General features: G+C 52.3%; 1 protein-coding gene across 1 annotated transcript in view; it reads right to left on the bottom strand.

Annotated features, from left to right (window-relative positions):
• CACNA1B (calcium voltage-gated channel subunit alpha1 B) overlaps positions 1–18133 on the bottom strand; it is a gene marked incomplete at its 5' end in the record, with an annotated part of 303988 nt that overhangs the window by 211302 nt on the left and 74553 nt on the right. The window lies entirely within an intron of this gene.

The raw sequence follows: 18133 nt of genomic DNA, 5'->3' as shown, positions 1-18133 counted from the left end.
GGAGGCTCTCACCAGTCCCTGCCCAGGTGGGACCAGCGTGGGGAAAAGAGGGCACAGCACCCCAGGAAGCTCCCAGGGAGTTTTGTGCTTCAAAGGGTGGGAAAGCAATGGGAAACACTTGGGTGCTGCTGAAGGGTTCAGCTCTTCCCACAGCACAGATTCCCTTTGGGAAATGGAGATGCCCCTGAACAGAACCACCAAGCCCAGCCAAGACCCAATCCCAACCCCAGGCTTTCCCCTGCCTTCTGTTTCCCACCTCCTTTGCTGCCCCATTCCCATCGGATGGCACCGCCACAAAACCCCCCCTGTTCACAGGCTGCTGCATCTCCCTCCAGCTGCTTAAAAACACAAAGGGCTTCTCCCCCTGCTCCTTCCTCTTGCCCAATCCTCCTCTTTCCCTTTAACCTGAAATCCCCTCCAAGCAAACAGAGAAAACAGCCCTGGCTGCCACAGGCGAGCAATAACCCAGGAAATTTTAATCCCTGCCTGTGATTGTACAGAGGAACACAGAGTGAGATAAAAGGCTCACCAGCCCTGGCATTATTATATTAGAAAGGTAATTATCTCTTCTGCCACCTGACTTTGGGCTGTCTTCATATAATGAAGTTTCAGCTCGTGTTTGCAGCCACAGGAGCAGCAGAGCCTCGCTAGAAACACGAGAGAGAATTGTCAGCTCTGGGGGGAGAGCCAGCAGAGCCAGGCTGGGAGGAGGAGGAGGGAAAAGGGAGAGGAAATCTGAGCTCCTGGCAGCTGCTGGTGCCTGTGTCCCACCCCAGAGCCAGGCTCAGGTTCCAGCCCAAAGCCCAGCAGCACACTCCCAAATTCACATTTAAATCAAGGCACCTGCCCCTGGATCCCAATCTTCTGGGCTCTTCCCAGACCATCAGGAGGGCTGAGGGGATGTTGAAATAAAAATGTAGTTTTGCCTTTTGGTGCTGCTGAATAATGCAGGAAAGAGTGCCCAGCCCACCAGAGAAGCCTGGAATGGCTTGGATGGAAGGGAATGAAAGCCCACCCAGTGCCACCCCTGCCCTGGCAGGGACACCTCCCACTGTCCCAGGTGCTCCCAGCCCTGCCCAGCCTGGCCTTGGGCACTGCCAGGGATCCAGGGGCAGCCCCAGCTGCTCTGGGCACCCTGTGCCAGGGCCTGCCCACCCTGCCAGGGAACAATTCCCAATTCCCAACATCCCATCCATCCCTGCCCTCTGGCAGTGGGAGCCATTCCCTGTGTCCTGTCCCTCCAGCCCTTGTCCCCAGTCCCTCTCCAGCTCTCCTGGAGCCCTTCAGGCCCTGGCAGGGGCTCTGAGCTCTCCCTGGAGCCCCTTTTCCCCACCTCAATGACAGATTGTCTTCCACCACAATATCCAGCCCCTCCACAGGGCTCAGGGTCAGCAGCTGCCCCTCCCTGGGCTCAGCCTGTGCTCTCCTGCAGCCCAGACCACTGACCCATGTGTGGCTGTCATCTCCTCCCTGTGCTGGGAAGATGAAGTCAAATCCCACCTCCCAAATTCAGGCCACCTCATGCCACCCTTGCCAATCAATAAATCCCTCCCAGCCTCACCCTGTGCTCTGCAGCTCTGGGATCAGGCCAGAGCTCTCCTGGCTCTCTCTAACTCTGCTCTGAAACACCAGCAGCCTTTCACCTGCTTTAACTTATTTATTCCAGCAGGAAAGGAGAGAGACAAACACCCCCTGGCCAGCCTGTGTCAGCAATTAGGAGCATGAAATATCTGGCAGGAACAGCTTTATAGCCAGAGCTGTGCCCTGTCCTTCCCCTGTGCCCCTGGCACACAGAAACCCCTGAGGATGAGCCAGGGGTTCAGGCTGGCTCCAGGGACAGCCAGACAGCAGGGACCAGCAGCAATTCTGTCCCAAGGAAGCTCTTTTGGCTGGCCCAGAGCTTTTTCACACCTCCAAGCTGCTGTTTGAACCCTCAGATCCACAAGCCCTAAAGCAGCAGAACCAGCTCTCAATCACTCACAGACCCCACTGCCCTCAGACTCTGGTACCAGGCAGCACATTCCCCCCCCCCCAGAAAATGCTCATGGCCACAAAAAATCCATCCAAACCCCCTCCCACACCTGCACAGTGACCAGCAGCAATTCTGTCCAAGGGATCTTTGGGTGCCCCAAAGCTTTTTCACCCCTCCAAGCTGCTGTTTGAACCCTCAGACCTACAGCAGCAGAACCAGCTCTAAATTCTAACTCCTACTGCCTTCAGACTTTGACACCAGGCACCACATTCCCCACCCAAAAAATGCTCATGGCCACAAAAAATCCATCCAAACCTGCTCACCATCCCTGCACAGTGACCAGCAGCAATTCTGCCCCAAGGGCTCTATTTTTGGCTGCCCCAGAGCTTTTTCACCCTCCAAGGTGTTGTTTGAATCCTCAGGCCCACAGGCCTAGGGCAGCAGAACCAGCTCTAAATTCCAGTTCCCATTGCCCTCAGACCCTGCACACCCCAGGCTGGCACCAGGCACCACATTCCCCAAAAACCATGGTCATGGTGACAAAAACCATCACCCAAAGGCACCACATTCCCCAAAAAACACGGTCTTGGTGACAAAAACCATCACCCAAAGGTACCACATTCCCCAAAAAACACAGTCATGGTGACAAAAACCATCACCCAAAGGCACCACATTCCCCAAAAACCACGGTCATGGTGACAGAAACCATCATCCGAACTTCCTCCCACACAGCATCTCCCATCCCTGCCTGGGTAAGACAAGGATTGCTTTCCACACTCCCAGCCTCCTCCACCTGAGGTGTCTCCATTCTATCTTGCAATCCTGGCATCCCAAGCTGCCATTTCTGCACTACTCTGACACCACTGGAATAAATAAACTGAGCCTAACGTTTGTTCTTTAGTGAGATTAACCCCTGATAACCAGGGCTTGTGGTGATCACCTGTGACAGCACAAAAATTAATAATTAAACACAGTATAAACCTCCAAATACAGAATCCCAGAATCATTTGTGTTGGAAAAGGCCTCTCAGATTGACTCCATCCATCCCTGGGTGAATGATATTGATATTTACAGGTCAGCCCAGGACCCTGGTACCCACAGCCACCTCCTCTCTTACTCCAGTGAATTGCAGAGACTCTGCCCTGGCCCCTCCTGGCCCCAAGGGAGCTCCTTTGCCCTGGAGTGGATCCAGAAGGACACCAATAATTGTGCCAGCAAGGATTTTAAGAGCCTCAGGCACAAGAAACAAGCTGAGCTCAGAGGCAGCCCTGCACCAGGGCTCCTCAGGGCAGGGACTGTCCCTGCCTGGGCACAGCATCCTGTCCAGCCTCAAAGACCCTCAAAGCTGAGGATTTTGACAAAAAAAAAAAAAAATTTAGGATTTTTTAACAAAATTCCAGTTAATGCTTCAGGCTTCCTCCATGGACATCCCCCAAGGAGAAGAGGAGCACCCAGGGAGGGTGAGGGTGTGAAGGATCATGGAAAGAGCTGTGTGAGGTGACTTCCATGGCATTTCCACCAGGAGCCACGTTCTGGCCTTCCCCCTCCAAGCTCCAAGTGCCAAATTCCCTGAGAAATCCCATTACCCCTATTTCAGCAGTTTCCTTTGCTCCAAAGCTTCCAGCCCCAGCTATAAATGGCATTTAACGAGGAGCTGCTGCTGCCTGCTCCTGTTTCACTTCCCAAAGGGCTCTGGTTTGGGCAGGGACCTGCTCTCCAGGAGGAGCCAGGGCTCCCTCCTGCCTCTCCCCTCTCTCCTGGTCACCACGAGGAGGCTGAGGGCATAGAAAAGTGAGCCCATGTCTCAGCAATCAGCTGGGGAGTCAGGATAAGCAGGGAGCCACCTGAGGAGAGGCAGAGGGGTGATGCTGCTCCTAGTCAATCCCTGGTGTTTTAGTATTGCCCTAAAAAATCAATTTTTCTGCTTCATCTGGGAGAAGCCCTTAAGAAGCCCTTTTTGTCCCCACTCAGCCCAGCTTCACACGCATCCCAGCACTGCCCAGCCCCTCCTGACCCCCCAAAACAAGGAGAGCCCTTGCAGAGGTAACAGGGAGAGGCTTTGGGGACATGGCCTCAAACCCTGCACACATCAGCTCAGGACATCCCACACTTCTCCTCCCAGCAGGCTGGCAAACGGCTGCTGGGATCTCAGGGAGCTTTTTCATCTTTAAAAGGCATAAAAGAGAACAAAAGGCAGAAATCTGTGCGCAGCACACCCAGATCTAACAGGGCTAATGAGAACTCCAGCTCCTGGCCTTGCACAGCAGCTCAGCACCGCTGAAATCCCTCTGGCATTTGTTATCCCGTGTTTGGGAGCAGCTGGATTCACTCTGGGTCTGTGCCTGACCCACAGAGCAGCTCCAGGGGCTGTGGGAGGGAGGCAGGGAATTGCAGGGCTGTGGCACAGGCTGGGGGATGAGGGCATGCCCGGGCTGGGTGACACAATGGGGACAATTCCTGGCACAGGAAGGAGCTGGAGCTGCTGGAGAGAGCCCAGAGGAGGCTCCTGAGAGGCTCCCAGGGCTGGAGACCCTCTGCCCTGGAGCCAGGGGGAGGGGAGAGGGAGAGGGAGAGGAGAGCTCAGAGCCCCTGCCAGAGCCTGAAGGGGCTCCAGGAGAGCTGGAGAGGGACTGGGGACAAGGGATGGAGGGACAGGACACAGGGAATGGCTCCCACTGCCAGAGGGCAGGGATGGATAGGATATTGGGAATTGGGAATTGTTCCCTGGCAGGGTGGGCAGGCCCTGGCACAGGGTGCCCAGAGCAGCTGGGGCTGCCCCTGGATCCCTGGCAGTGCCCAAGGCCAGGCTGGACAGGGCTGGGAGCAGCCTGGGACAGTGGGAGGTGTCCCTGCCAGGGCAGGGGTGGCACTGGATGAGTTTTAAGCTCCTTCCAACCCAAACCAGTTGGTAAATACAAAACCTGCCCAGTGCAGTAAGTGCAGCATCTTTGGAGATCTGCAGCGTTTCTGTGCTCAGTGTATTTCAATTAAAGCCATCACAAAGAGACAGAGCCTCTCTTCCCATGGAAATCACAGCAGCAGGTAAGAAGGAACAGGAAAATTATTTTTAAACTCTCTACCTCAGATGGTGGAGAGCCCCATCCTCTTCCACTGAGGGGAAAAACAAATTAATTGATACAGGTCAAACCAGAGCAAGACTCTCAATTATTCCCCGGTAATTATCTCCATTAAAATTTAAACACACATAAAACCATCTCAGTACGGTTTAGCCTCAAGATTTGCAACACAGGAAACTCAACTCCTGGAGAAAGAAATTTAAGAGTCAGCTCCCAAAAACATCCAGATGTCCAGACAGGTCTCATTTATATTACAAAATCGTTCAGGGCACTCATAAAAATGAGCTGCCAGCACACACACGTGCAAATTCCCAGCTTGTGTGTGAACTTGAGGAAACTCAAATCTCTTTATAATATTTTACAGCATCTTTCCTCCACACACAGAATATCCCTTACAAAAGCACTGGTGTGCAGCCTAAATAACACAAGATTCCCATTCAACACCCTGGGAGGATGAGAAATCTGATTTTTATTCTCATTCTAAACACTGGGAATGGAAGAAAGCTGAGCAGACTCCTTTTGGAAAATACTTTCTCAAAGGAAAATGCATGTGGAGTGAAACCAAAAGCGCTGGTTAATTTGAGCTGAATACAGTAAATGGCCTCAGCCAGGAAAAATGAGGAGCTGAAGGAGTAATCAAACATTTCCTTTCAGTGTTTGCTCAATTAGGTGGTTCAAAATGGTGCTTTAACTTGGCTAATTCTCCATGAGTCAGCACAAATGAGCTTTTAAATTTATATATAAAGGCAGAAAAATGGAGCAACAGCTGATTTTCACACCTTGTGAGAAAAAGTAATGAGAGAAGTACCCTGGTCCACCGAGCATGCTGAGCTGATTTTCCTCAGGTTGTTCAGCAGAAGTGGAAAATATCAGGCCAAGCTCTAAAACCCAGGAATCAGAGGGATACCTGGAGAAGCTCCTGGAGTGCTCAGCCCAGCCCAGGAGCCTCCCTTGGATGGAAATCCTGGACTGGGAGCCTCCCCCAGGCCCAGGCTGCAATCCCTCCCTGCATCCCCCGTGCCCAGCACCAGGGCTGCCAGCACTGCTCCCATCCTCCCAAAGCCAGGGCTGCCCCGTGCCCCTCCTGCTGCTTCTGCTCCTCTTGGTTACACCCCTGCCATGGCAGGGACACCTCCCACTGTCCCAGGTGCTCCCAGCCCTGTCCAGCCTGCCCAGGGATCCAGGGGCAGCCCCAGCTGCTCTGGGCACCCTGTGTGCCTGCCCACCCTGCCAGGGAACAATTCCCAATTCCCAAGGAGAGGAGCTGCTCCCCCAGGCTGCAATCCCTCCCTGCATCCCCCGTGCCCAGCACCAGGGCTGCCAGCACTGCTCCCATCCCTCCCAAAGCCCAGGGCTGCCCCGTGTCCCTCCTGCTCTTCCCAAGGATGGGCAGGGCTGGAACAGCTCTGAGAAGTGCAAAAGCTGTCCCAGGAGCTCCCAGGCAGCTCTCACCTCTCCCTTTTCACTGGTTCCTCTCAGCTGTTCAGCTCATCAGGAGCTTGGTTTGGTGGGAAAATGTGTGTTCAGAGCAAGGCTGCAGCTGATGGGGTGATGCTTTGGAGCACCTTTCCCAGAGGAATGCACCCCTAAGAACCTCCCTGTGTTTGCTGACCCCCAGCTCTGATATTTTGGGTTGGGACCAGGGGAGATAAATCCAGAGGAGAGCAAAGCACTGATGCCCTCCCTGTTTTCCAGGATCTCCAGCCTGGCACTGTGGCACAGGAGGGCACAGCTCCCACCCTGGGCAGCACAGCTGGGCTGGCTGCTGCCAAAATGGGCTCCTTGTGCTGGGCCAGGGGAGAAGGGAGAAGGGGCTCTGCTCCTGAAAGGGCTTCAGGGAGTGCAGAGGGAAGGGAATGACAGGGAGGTGTCTTCACACACCTGCTGGTAGATAAATCCAAATACTGAGAGGTGAAAGAAGCCATGGAAGGAACCAGAAATTCCAGAGAATCCCTCTGATTGGCACAGACTGTTGCTCACCCAAGGGAAAAAGGTGAAGAAAAAACCCTGTGCCAAATCCCTGGATGTGGAGAAAAAAAGAACAGAGACACAAGGAAAAAGAAAAGTGGGGGTACATATTAAAAAGGGGGTCTGTATTTAGGTGACTTGGGAAGTCTGAACCTCTCAAGTACCTCAGGCAGTGGGGAAAGAGAGGGAAATGTGGCTGGGAAATGAGGATAAAAAGGAGGCTGTGTCCTCTAACAATTTCAGAGACCCCATGGGAAATAAAGTTACAGGGCTACTCTGCCTCCTTTTTGGACATAAATCTCCAATGTTTGTGGATGAGGAGAGGGAGAGGGAGAGGGAGAGGGAGAGGGAGAGGGAGAGGGAGAGGGAGAGGGAGAGGGAGAGGGAGAGGAGCTGCTCCCCCAGAAGGGATTCAAAGCTCCCAGCAGCTGATGAGCAGATCCTCTTTAAAAATGCAGCACCGCCCTAAAATCCAGCAGAGCTCAGCTCTGAAATTTGCTCTCCTGACTCCAAAAGCTCTGAGCACAAGCTGCAGGAAGCTCCTGAGGAAGTTGTGCCCCTTCCCCTGGAGCTGTTCCCTCTGACATAAATCCCCTCAAACCATCAGGGGGTTATCAAAGCAGTTCCAGCCTCAGCCCTGCAGCAGGACACCCCCACTCCTGGCTGGTTAAACACCAAACCAGGCCAGGAAGAGGCTTCAAACAGGACAAGATGTTCTCATCTTGTTCCTGCACAAAAAATCCCTCAGCTCTCCAATCTGGCCATCCAAACCAGGAATGAATCTCCCAGACTGGGGAAAGGTTGTTCTGCTCCATCATCAGTTTTTGGACTGGGTCAGTGTCTGTAAAACATTCTGAGGGGTTCCCATGTCCCTGCAAGTAACAGCACTCCCAGTCAGCCCTGGTGTGACTGCATGTGGCATTTGGGACAGGGTGAAGGACATCCTGCAGCCCCTGCTCACCCTGCAACTCCCAGAGCCAAAACCAGGATCAAGTTTCCCTGGCTGGTTCAGTTGTTGAGTTCAGGAGTCCCCAGGGACAGGGCAATGTGCCCACTGACAATGGGAAAAGTGACCCCAAAAATCACAATAAAATCCTCCAGCAGCCTCTGCTGCAGCCACCAACAGGGACCAGCCCTGAGATTTGCCACAACATTTAAAAAAATGCAATGGCTGCTCTAAAAGCAGGAGAAGTTAAAAGAAAGTGGCACAAAACCCACCAGGAGCAGAAGGAAAACCAGAAGGGAACCAGCTGGTTCTTGGTTTGACCCCATTGGGATAATTGGGTAACCCTGGAGAGAGTCAGAAGGTGCTGCAGCACACGAGTGGAACACTCCAACACTTCCCAGTTGCAAACTGGTGCCTGAACACCTGCACTGGGATCCCTGTTATCCCAGGGGAATGAAGTTAGCTCAGCTGTGATCATGTGGGTTGGGAGATATGTGTGTATTCAATTGCCCCCTGTCAGAGCTGGGGCAGTTCTCTCTGTTCACTGGGCAGTTTGCTTTCTCTCCCCCACAGCCAATCCTCCCTCAGGAGATCTCTGCTCTCCATGGCCACTGAGTGTCCCTGCAGGGCTGATCAAATTCCATCATCCCATGGGGAGATGCTGCACCCAGGGCAGGAGCCAAGCATTCCTACCTGGATCCAATCTGCCCTGGAACAGCACAGCAGCCTTTGCCCACTGCATTCCCAGAGGAGCAGCTTTCTCCTGCCCTGCATTCCCAGAGGGAGAGCAGGCCCATCTCCAGCAGCCCTGGAGCTGCAGAGGAAAACTCCCCCCTTGTGCAGGATCCTGCTGCAGCAGAACCACAGCTGGCACTGCAGGAGGGCTGAGCCCCCCTGGGATGGGGCTGTGCCCCCACCCTGACACACAGGGGACAGGGACTGCTCTGACCCTGGCAGTGGTTTGTTTTCTTTGTTTGTACTATTGCATTTGTATTTTTAGTTTCCCTAGTAAAGAGCTGGTATTCCCACTCCCATATCTTTGCCTGAGAGCCCCTTAATTTCCAAATTATAATAATTCAGAGGGAGGGGGTTTACATTTTACATTTCAGAGGAGGCTCCTGCCTTCCTTAGCAGACACCTGGCTTTGCAAACCCAGACAATGTGCCCCCCTAGGGGCTGGATCTCCACACTGGGGGTGCTGCTTTGGGATTCCAGGGTCCTGGGAAAGGCCCAGTCTCTGATTGTGCTGCCCTTGCCACTCCAGTTTCCCCTGGTGCATCCAGAATTCCTCATGGGGTGTTTTTACCCCCCTCAGTGCCTGCACAAGAGCTCAAGCCTCTGTTAAGGCCACAGTTAAACCATCAAACTCCCGTGGTTTTTATGTTGTGGAATAGTTCCTGAGTTCCTGATGGCAATAGGTGGGAGCAGCAGGGCTGCTGGGAGAGGGAATGTTTCCTGTGAGGCCCTTTGGGAAAATAGAGCAGCTTTCAGGAATTCATTTGCCATTTGGTGATTGCTTGAAAGTAAAAGAAAATAAAAATTAAAAAGTAAAAATCCTGTGTGTTTTCTTGCAGTTATATCATTTGTCCTACCCCTCTCAAAGCACTGCTTAAACAGCTCCCACTGCTGAGCTCCAGCCTTGGAAATTCCTGCTTTTGGCTCAGGAGGTTGCCAGGCTTGGGTTTTGTACTTCAGGCAAAACAGGATAGAAATAAGTATTTTATCCTTAATCAAAACAGGATTATTAAGGATCAAATAAGAATCCCTCAAAGCTCATCCCCTTTCCAGATCACTTTACATCCCATCACCCCCTCAAGAGATGCTCCTCCAGCACTCCAGGGAGGCAGAGAACATTGGGGACTTATTCCATTGAATCCCTAAGGTTGGAGAAATCCTCTGAGACCAAGTCCTGATGCCACAGCACTGCCAAGGCCACTGCCCATGTCCCCAGGTGCCACATCCACACATTTGTTAAATCCCTCCAGGGATGGGGACTCCACCACCATCCTGGGCAGCTGTGCCAGGGCTGGATGAGTTTTCCCTTTCCCTGCTACCAACCCAAAGCTCCCCTGGTGCACACTGAGAATATTTCCTCTCACCCTGTCACCCACGACCTGGGAGAAGAGCCTGATCCCCACCTGGCTCAGGGATGTGCAGAGGCATGCAAACATTGCTTGGATGCACAGGGGACTTTATTCCCTGAGGAAAGAGCTGGGACTGGGATGGCTTCAAGGGGAAGGGACAGCCTGCCTGGCCCTGCCACCTGCGGGGCTCCAGCACATCCAGGACATCCCCCAGGGTGGACAGAGGCAGGGAGGCACTGCTGTCACCCCGGGGCTGTGCAGCTCCTGCTGGGATGTCCCAGCCTCTCCTGGGGAGGACAGAGGCAGGCAGGCACTGCTGTCACCCCAGGGCTGTGCTGGGATGTCCCAGCCTGACTCCCAGCAGGGCACAGGCAGAGCTGGGCTCCAGCTGGCTGTAACTGGGCCAGGGTGGGCACACAGCCAGGCCAGCAGCAAAAACCCTCCTGCAATTCAGGAAGGGAATTCAGCAAGCACAGGAGCTCCCACTGAGCCAGCAACTGCTTCCACGTGCAAGGACCCAAACCTGGCTCCCACTGAATCCTCTGCTCCTGAGCCCAGCTGCAGCTCCTCAGAGCATCCCTGGGCAGAGGGAGGATGGAGGGAGCTCTGCTGCTCCCCACAAACCTCCTGCTCCCCTTTCCTCATGTTCCCTTCACCTCAACAGGCAGCACATGGAATCCAGGGATGCTTTGGGCTGGAAGAGATCTTACAACTCATCCCATCCTGTGATGTATGTGAGGGTCCCCAGGAAGAGATGAGATGAGAATCTGACTCCAAGTTCTCAGAAGGCTGATATATTATTTTATGATATTATATTAAAAAATGCTATATTAAAACTATACTATAAAAAGATAAGCCTACAGACAGAAAGCTTAACAAGAATGAATAATAAAAACTCATGACTGACTCAGAGTCCAACACAGCTGGCTGTGATTGGTCATTAAGAAAAAAACAATTCACATGAAAACAATCAAACATTCACCTGTTGGTAAACAATGTCCAAACCACATTCCACAGCAGCAAACACAGGAGCAGCAATCAGATAATTATTGTTTCCATTTCTCTCTGAGTCTTCTCAGCTTCCCAGGAGAAAATCCTGGGCAAAGAGGATTTTTCAGAAAACATCATGGTGACACCTTTCCACCCCTGCCCTGGGCAGGGACACCTCCCACTGTCCCAGGTGCTCCCAGCCCTGTCCAGCCTGGCCTTGGGCACTGCCAGGGATCCAGGGGCAGCCCCAGCTGCTCTGGGCACCCTGTGCCAGGGCCTGCCATTCCTGGAACCCCCATTCCTGGAGCCCCTTCAGGCCCTGGGAAAACATCACCACAAACCCCCACAGGACATCCATTCCCAAGGTTGCTCAGAGCACAAGAAAGGAAAATATTGATTGGAAGTGGCTGCAGATTTTCTGGAAGAACAGTTTTCTGACAGAAAATGACAATTTGATCATATCAAAACCTCCTGCTGGAAGGGGTCAAACTTAGCAAAAGCTCATTTAGGAAAACAGTCACAATCTGTCTGATTGGGTTAAACACACTTGTTCTTGTTTTGAAAACATGTTTATTTTCATTTTGTCAAGATTCATGCCAGAAATAAACTCTAAAAACAAAATTAAAATATTTTTATTCCCACCTAAACAAGCCCTTCTCCTTGGAAAATTCTGACTTCAGCTTTCCAAAGAGGGATTTTGAAACTGCAAAATATTTTTGGCATGGTGGAAACTCCAGGTTCTGCCCTGACTTCGAACCTGTGTGAGTGCTTTTTGCCCAAGAAGGTTAATAGGATGAATAAATTATATAGAATATTTGCAATAATTGTTTTAATTTTTGTACTGACAGCAGTTGTAATCACACCTCTTAATGAGAATGGGGGAGGCTGAGGGAATCTTTGGTGTGCTTTTGCGGAATTATTATTTTGTTTGGTAGTTTTTGGTGGGTTTTTTTTTTTCTTTTTGGGTGGGGTTTTTAAAGTTATTGGCTGCAAATCAAGGTCCAGGTCCAGGAAAAAAATCCCTCTTTTCCAGCAGAACTAGCTGGGATGCAGAGTGTGACCTGTCCCCATGGATGGGTGGCAGTGGCATCCCTGATTCTTCCAGCCTGGAACCCCCATGGGAGCACTGGGGGCTCATTCTTCCCCATCTTGTCAAAACAGAGCAAAAACCTGCAGTGTGGATAGCAACCAAAATTAGGCCAAAAATCTGAGCACCAGATGCACAGCAGTGTTGATGTTCTAACTCCTCCTGATTTCAAAGTATCCAGGAGCCAAACCTTTCATGGATGCAGGCTGCAGAAATCATTTCTCTGTTCTTTCCCCTGGTTTTCACTCTGTTTCTCCTCTTCCCTGTCATCACACACTTGATTTCATTCACCAGCACCTCTGCCTTGTTCCCTCTGGTACTCCAAAGGCATTTCATTTCATTTCCATTTTTTCAGACATTAAAAGCATTTCTTTTGAATTCTGGTGCCTTCAGCACGTGAAATGAGCCTCAGCTGCACTGAACAAACCCCAGCCTGATCTCGTTACACGCCTGTTCTTCAGAGGGAATGAAGAGAAAGGGGGAAGCAGCTGCCTCTCCAATCCCCCCTGCATTAACCACGCTCCAAGTTCAAAGCTGAATGCAGAGGACCCAGCTCCAGGTGCAAACCCTGCTGCTCCTGCTGGACACGAGTGCTGGAGCCTGCCCTGGATTTTAACAGTGGGGTGTGGTTGCACAAAATCATGGAATCACAGAATATCCTGAGCTGGAAGGGACCCCAAGGATCACTCAGTGCCACCCCTGGCCCTGCACAGACACCCCAACAATCCCACCCTGGTGCCCCAGTTCTGCCAGGGAGGAACACAGCCTGGGATTAAATCACTGCCTGATGTGGGACAGGATCTCCTCTTGCTGAAAAGGGATGGGAAACTCAACTGGTGCTGCACAAACTCAGAGAATCAGAGTCCACAGGAGATCCTGAGCTGGAGGGACTGAAGGGATCCCCCAGGGCAGCCCCTGTCCCTGCCCAGACCCCCACCCAGCCCACCCTGGGCATCCCTGGCAGCGCTGTCCAAAGGCTCCTGGAGCTCTGGCAGCCTCGGGGCCGTGCCCATTCCCTGGGCAGCCTGGGCAGTGCCAGCACCCTCTGGGGGAAGAACCTTTCCCTGAGCTCAGCCTGAGCTGCCCTGGCCCAGCCCCAGCCGTGCCCTGGCTCCTGTCCCTGTCCCAGAGCAGAGATGGGAGCTGCCCCTCGGGAGGAGCTGCAGTCCAAGGGAGCTCTGCCCTCACTCTGCTCCAGCTGCTCCCTGTGTGAACCCTCCAGACCCTTCACTGTTTTCTTAACTCTCTCAGCTCCAGATTTTTCTTCTAAAGATGGAGCCAGGGGCATCCAGAGCAGAGGGGACTCTGTGCACCCATACCTCCAGCAGGTGAAGCAGAGCCACCACCTCATCTCCTCAGAACAGACCCCCATTCCTGCAGATCTCTCTGGGACAAGGAAATTCCTGTCCTGGTTGGAGGCACCTTCCCACCCCAGGGATGTGGTTCCCAAAGCAGCTCAGCTCAAGTGACATTGAGACAGAACTAAGCCAAGCTGCTCCACTTCGCCTGCAGTGAGCCAGGAGCCAGCTTTAGATCTGGGCTTGGATGACCTGATTTTACCTTCTCCTATTCCCTGGAGGCCCTGGGACAGAGAAGCTGTGGCTGCCCCTGGATCCCTGGCAGTGCTTCAGCCAGGTTGGACAGGGCTGGGAGCAGCCTGGGATAGCGTAAGGTGTCCCTGCCATGGCAGGGGTGGGATGGGAAGAGCTTTAAGGTCCTTTTCAACACAAACCATCCTATGTTTCCCCCTTACAGAGGGTGAGCTTTTTCCCATGATTTTCCTTATCACCTCCTGGAGGGAACAGGATCTGTGTCTGCAGCACTTTGAACAGCACAGCCCCCTGCACCTGGGCAGCCTCAGCATCCCAGCCCTTCTTGCACAACAAACACGTCCTGAACATGGCCTGGAACTGGGCCAGGGCAGCTCAGGCTGGAGCTCAGGGAAAGGTTCTTCCCCCAGAGGGTGCTGGCACTGCCCAGGCTGCCCAGGGAATGGGCACGGCCCCGAGGCTGCCAGAGCTCCAGGAGCCTTTGGACAGCGCTGCCAGGGATGCCCAGGGTGGGCTGGGTGGGGGTCTGGGCAGGGACAGGGGCTGCCCTGGGGGATCCCTTCAGTCCCTTCCAGCTCAGGATCTCCTGTGGACTCTGATTCCCTGAGTTTGTGCAGCACCAGTTGAGTTTCCCATCCCTTTTCAGCAATGGAGATCCTGTCCCACACCAGGCAGTGATTTAATCCCAGGCTGTGTTCCTCCCTGGCAGAACTGGGGCACCAGGGTGGGATTGTTGGGGTGTCTGTGCAGGGCCAGGGGTGGCACTGGGTGATCCCTGGGGTCCCAAGGTTTCTCTGTGCCCCAAACACCACAAGCAGTTCATGCTCTGGGCAGTGGCAGCTGCCCCACCCCGATCCCACAGAGCCCTCCTGCCTTTGTTCCCCATTGCTGAGCAGGAATTCCACAGCCAGGGGAGCAGGGTGTGAGGAGGAGCCGGCTTAGCAGGGCTCCGGGGGAGCAGACAGCTCCTGTGTAATCCACACAACAATCCAGGCAGCTTTTCCCGTGGGGATTGCTCAGCACTGGCGTCTCCCTTGTGTCTGCAGTCACACACACAAACTGCACAGCCCCTCAGGCCCTCGCTTACCCCAGCAGCTTTACAGCTTCTTTGGGATTTAGGGCCTATTTTAGCCTTTATCCTAAAGTGAAAAAGCACCCGACCAAAAGAAAACAACCCCCAAAATCATTAGACTGAGAACTACCAGCAGTGATTAACAGAGAAAAACAACAAAGGAGCTCCCAAAACACAGGAGCTGGGAACAATCTGGGGGAGCTCTTTGAAAGGAAAGCTTTTCATCAGGCTCAGCATGGCACTGAGCCATCCCTCTGATCCATCCGTCCCCTCTCTGCCACACCAGACACCCAGTGCAAGGTTTGTTTCCACCACCAACTTTCATCATTAGAAATAAACCAGGATCATCTGCTGCTCAAACAGGCTGGGGGAGAGAAGCAGATGCAGTCAGCCCCTCATGCCCCCCAGCTCCCCCAACACTCAGTATCCCTGCCAGAGGATCAGGATCAGCTCCTCTCCCCCAGCCAGGCAAAGCTGGGGACTTGAATTGCCTTGTCCAGGGTCATGGAAAAAGCCACTGGAAATCTGGGAGAAAGAGCCCTCTTGGTCCCTTCCATGTGTTTCCCAGTGGATCACAGTGCCACAGGTCCCCCAGGAGAGATTTGGGACAGGAGCTCTGCTCTGCAAAACACTTAAACCTGTGCTCAGAGCTGAGCTTGGGCTCCAGGGTTTGACAGGGATGTTCTCAAGGTCTTGTCCAAGAGCCACAGCTTCCAGAATGACCAGGAGAGGGAGGACAGTGCTGGCAGGGAGCACTGGGGAGCCTGGGAGCTCTCACACTCCAGCTCCTGCTCGTTCCAATAGCCCTGCCTGTAGCAGGGTGGTAGAAATGCTGCAACCCTCTTCAAAGTGTCTCCTTCAGGAGCTGCTCAGAGTAAAGCCACCAGAGCAACCATTTCCAGTCCATGCACACACACACACCATGGATAGCTCAGCAGAGGAGGGACAGGGAGGGTCTTTGCATGATGTATTCCAGCAAGGTTTATTCCAAAGCACAGCAAAGAGATCAGGGACAAAGATAAGACCACGTGGTGTGCACAGTCTTAAGTGTGAGGTCAGTGACAATGACCTGAGGCCACAGGGGTGGGCAAAGGGCAGCAGCCTGCAGGGGCAATGAGGGATGAATAATGGGGGTGGGCAGTGTTGGAACCCAGGACATTCCTCAGGCTGCCCTGGAGGACTCGAGACCCTGGCACAGAGTCAAAACCACCTGTGCCTTTGATTTTAACCCATGGAAACAATCACCAACTTTGTGTGAAGAGTTACAAGCCACAGGGGTTTGAATAGAATGACAGAGAATTTGTCACAGGGTGAAAATGCAGAATTTTGGGGATTTAGAATGGGGGTTCAAGAGGCAACATGGAGAAATCTGGGTGTGTCCTGTCCTTCCTCCTGCTTGTTCTTGTCCTCCATCTTCTGCTGGGATGGTGACACTTCTGGATTGGTTTAGAGTAGAGACAGACTGTCTAACATAGGTGATAGGTATTGGAAAATTATTATAAATAAAGTACACATAGTTTTAATATAAAAAGATAACACCCCCCTGAGGGCAGTCACTGTGCCTCAACCCGACCTGCTGGACAGACCTCAGGGGGTCAGAAGGACAATGTGTAAGATAAGAGCAAATAAACAACCTTGAAAACAAGAGCCAAGGAATCCCGTCTTCTTCTTCAGTCTTGAGACTGGGAAAAAGAGATTTTCTAACACCTCAGGGTCATCTCAACACCAGAGACCTCATCAGGCAGTGTCAACTGGCCAACAGGGGAAACAATCTGATGTAGACTTGCAATAGTGCTGCAGAGCACCATGGGCTGAGTCCTCTCTATCAGCCCAGGTAGGGAAACTCTAGGATATATTCTCCAAGGCAGGGCTCTGGGGATTTCCCTGAGGGAGAAGGATTGAGAAGATCCCACACCTGCTCTCCCTGGGTGAAGCTCTGGGCTCTCCTGAGGCAGGGAAAGCCCCAAATCCCCATCTGGATCCTGCACCCATCCCCAAGCTCCCTCTGCTGTTGCCTGCTCGTGTTACATTCCCTGCATCCCCTGGTCCTACACCCACAGCCCCACCAGGGCAGGAGCAGTGTCCCCAAAGGCCATCCCAAAGAGCTCAGGAATGGTGTCCCCCAATGGTATCATCTTATTACAAAAGTTCCATACTTCTTGGCAATTTCTCATGGGCAGCTCCTCACAGCACTGACTCCTCCTTCTCCACAACACAACCAACAAACCCCAAGTCCCACCTCAACCAGCTAACCCACTCTTTTGTACCACTCTTCTTCTTACTGGATGCAGCTCTAGCCCATTCAGGGCAGGCCTGTTCCTCATCTTTGGTGATTAGTCCAGCTGCAACTCCTCAGGTGTGAGATTACCTTCTGCACCATCTTTATTTTCTTACATTCTATCCCCCCCACACCCCAAGGCCACCCCACCCCAAACAGCTCCCAGCCCACCCCAGCCTTCAGCAGCCCCACAGATCCTGTCTGCTCGCAGAGGGAGGAGAAGGATCCAGGGCTCAGAGACAAAGCCTGTCACTGTGATCTTTTATGAAAAATCCCTTCACCAGGATTTCTTCTCCTGGGAAGCTTCAGCTTCTCCCTGTTTTGCTGCTTTGGAATGTGAGTTGGGGAATTGTTTATCCAGCATCATGTGGATTGTTTTTACTTAATGACCAATCCCAGTCCAGCTGTGTTGGACTTTCTTGTCAGTCACGGGGTTTTATTATTCATTCTTTTCCAGCTTTCTGATGTATCCTTTCTCTACAGTTTGGTATAGTTTTAGTATATAATTTTATTTTAATATCAAAAAATAATAAATCAGCCTTCTGAGAACCTGGAGTCAAGTTCTCATCTCTCACCTCATTCTGAATCCTTCATTGTGGATGAATCTCTTCATCTGAGCTGAGAGAAGAATGTATTTATATATATATGCTGAAAGTAAAGAAATACAGCTAAATATTTTACTTATGGGCATTTGCAGTATTTATCCCTTTTTGAAAGGAAGTTTGCATGTGGGGCCACAGAGTAGTTCTGTTCCTTTTTATTACATCACTTAAGACCTATTAATTTGCCAATATTTTTCTTCTTAGAAGAAATATTTTATCATCCTCTAAGCAACCTTTTTTTGTGTGTGTGAAGGAGAGATTATACTTTGACCAAAAAAAAGGCAATAAACACATGAATGGACAAGAATGTAGACCTCACAACACCACAAAAGCCGTATTTCCTTGGAGCCTTTGTGTCCCCAGTGGGCTGCAGCTGTCTCCACATGGAAGTGGCCCAAAAGGAAGGCACAGGTTCCTATTATTGAGGAGCCTAAAGACAGCACAAGGCTTCCCCCGGCTCCACCAGCGCCGCCTCGACTGGGGAATGATTCATCTCCATCTCCCGAG

Source organism: Fringilla coelebs (assembly GCF_963513975.1).
Source record: "Fringilla coelebs genome assembly, chromosome: 21".
NCBI classification, from domain to species: domain Eukaryota; kingdom Metazoa; phylum Chordata; class Aves; order Passeriformes; family Fringillidae; genus Fringilla; species Fringilla coelebs.
Note: the sequence above shows the minus strand (reverse complement) of the source record. Positions and strands in the feature narration are given on the sequence as shown.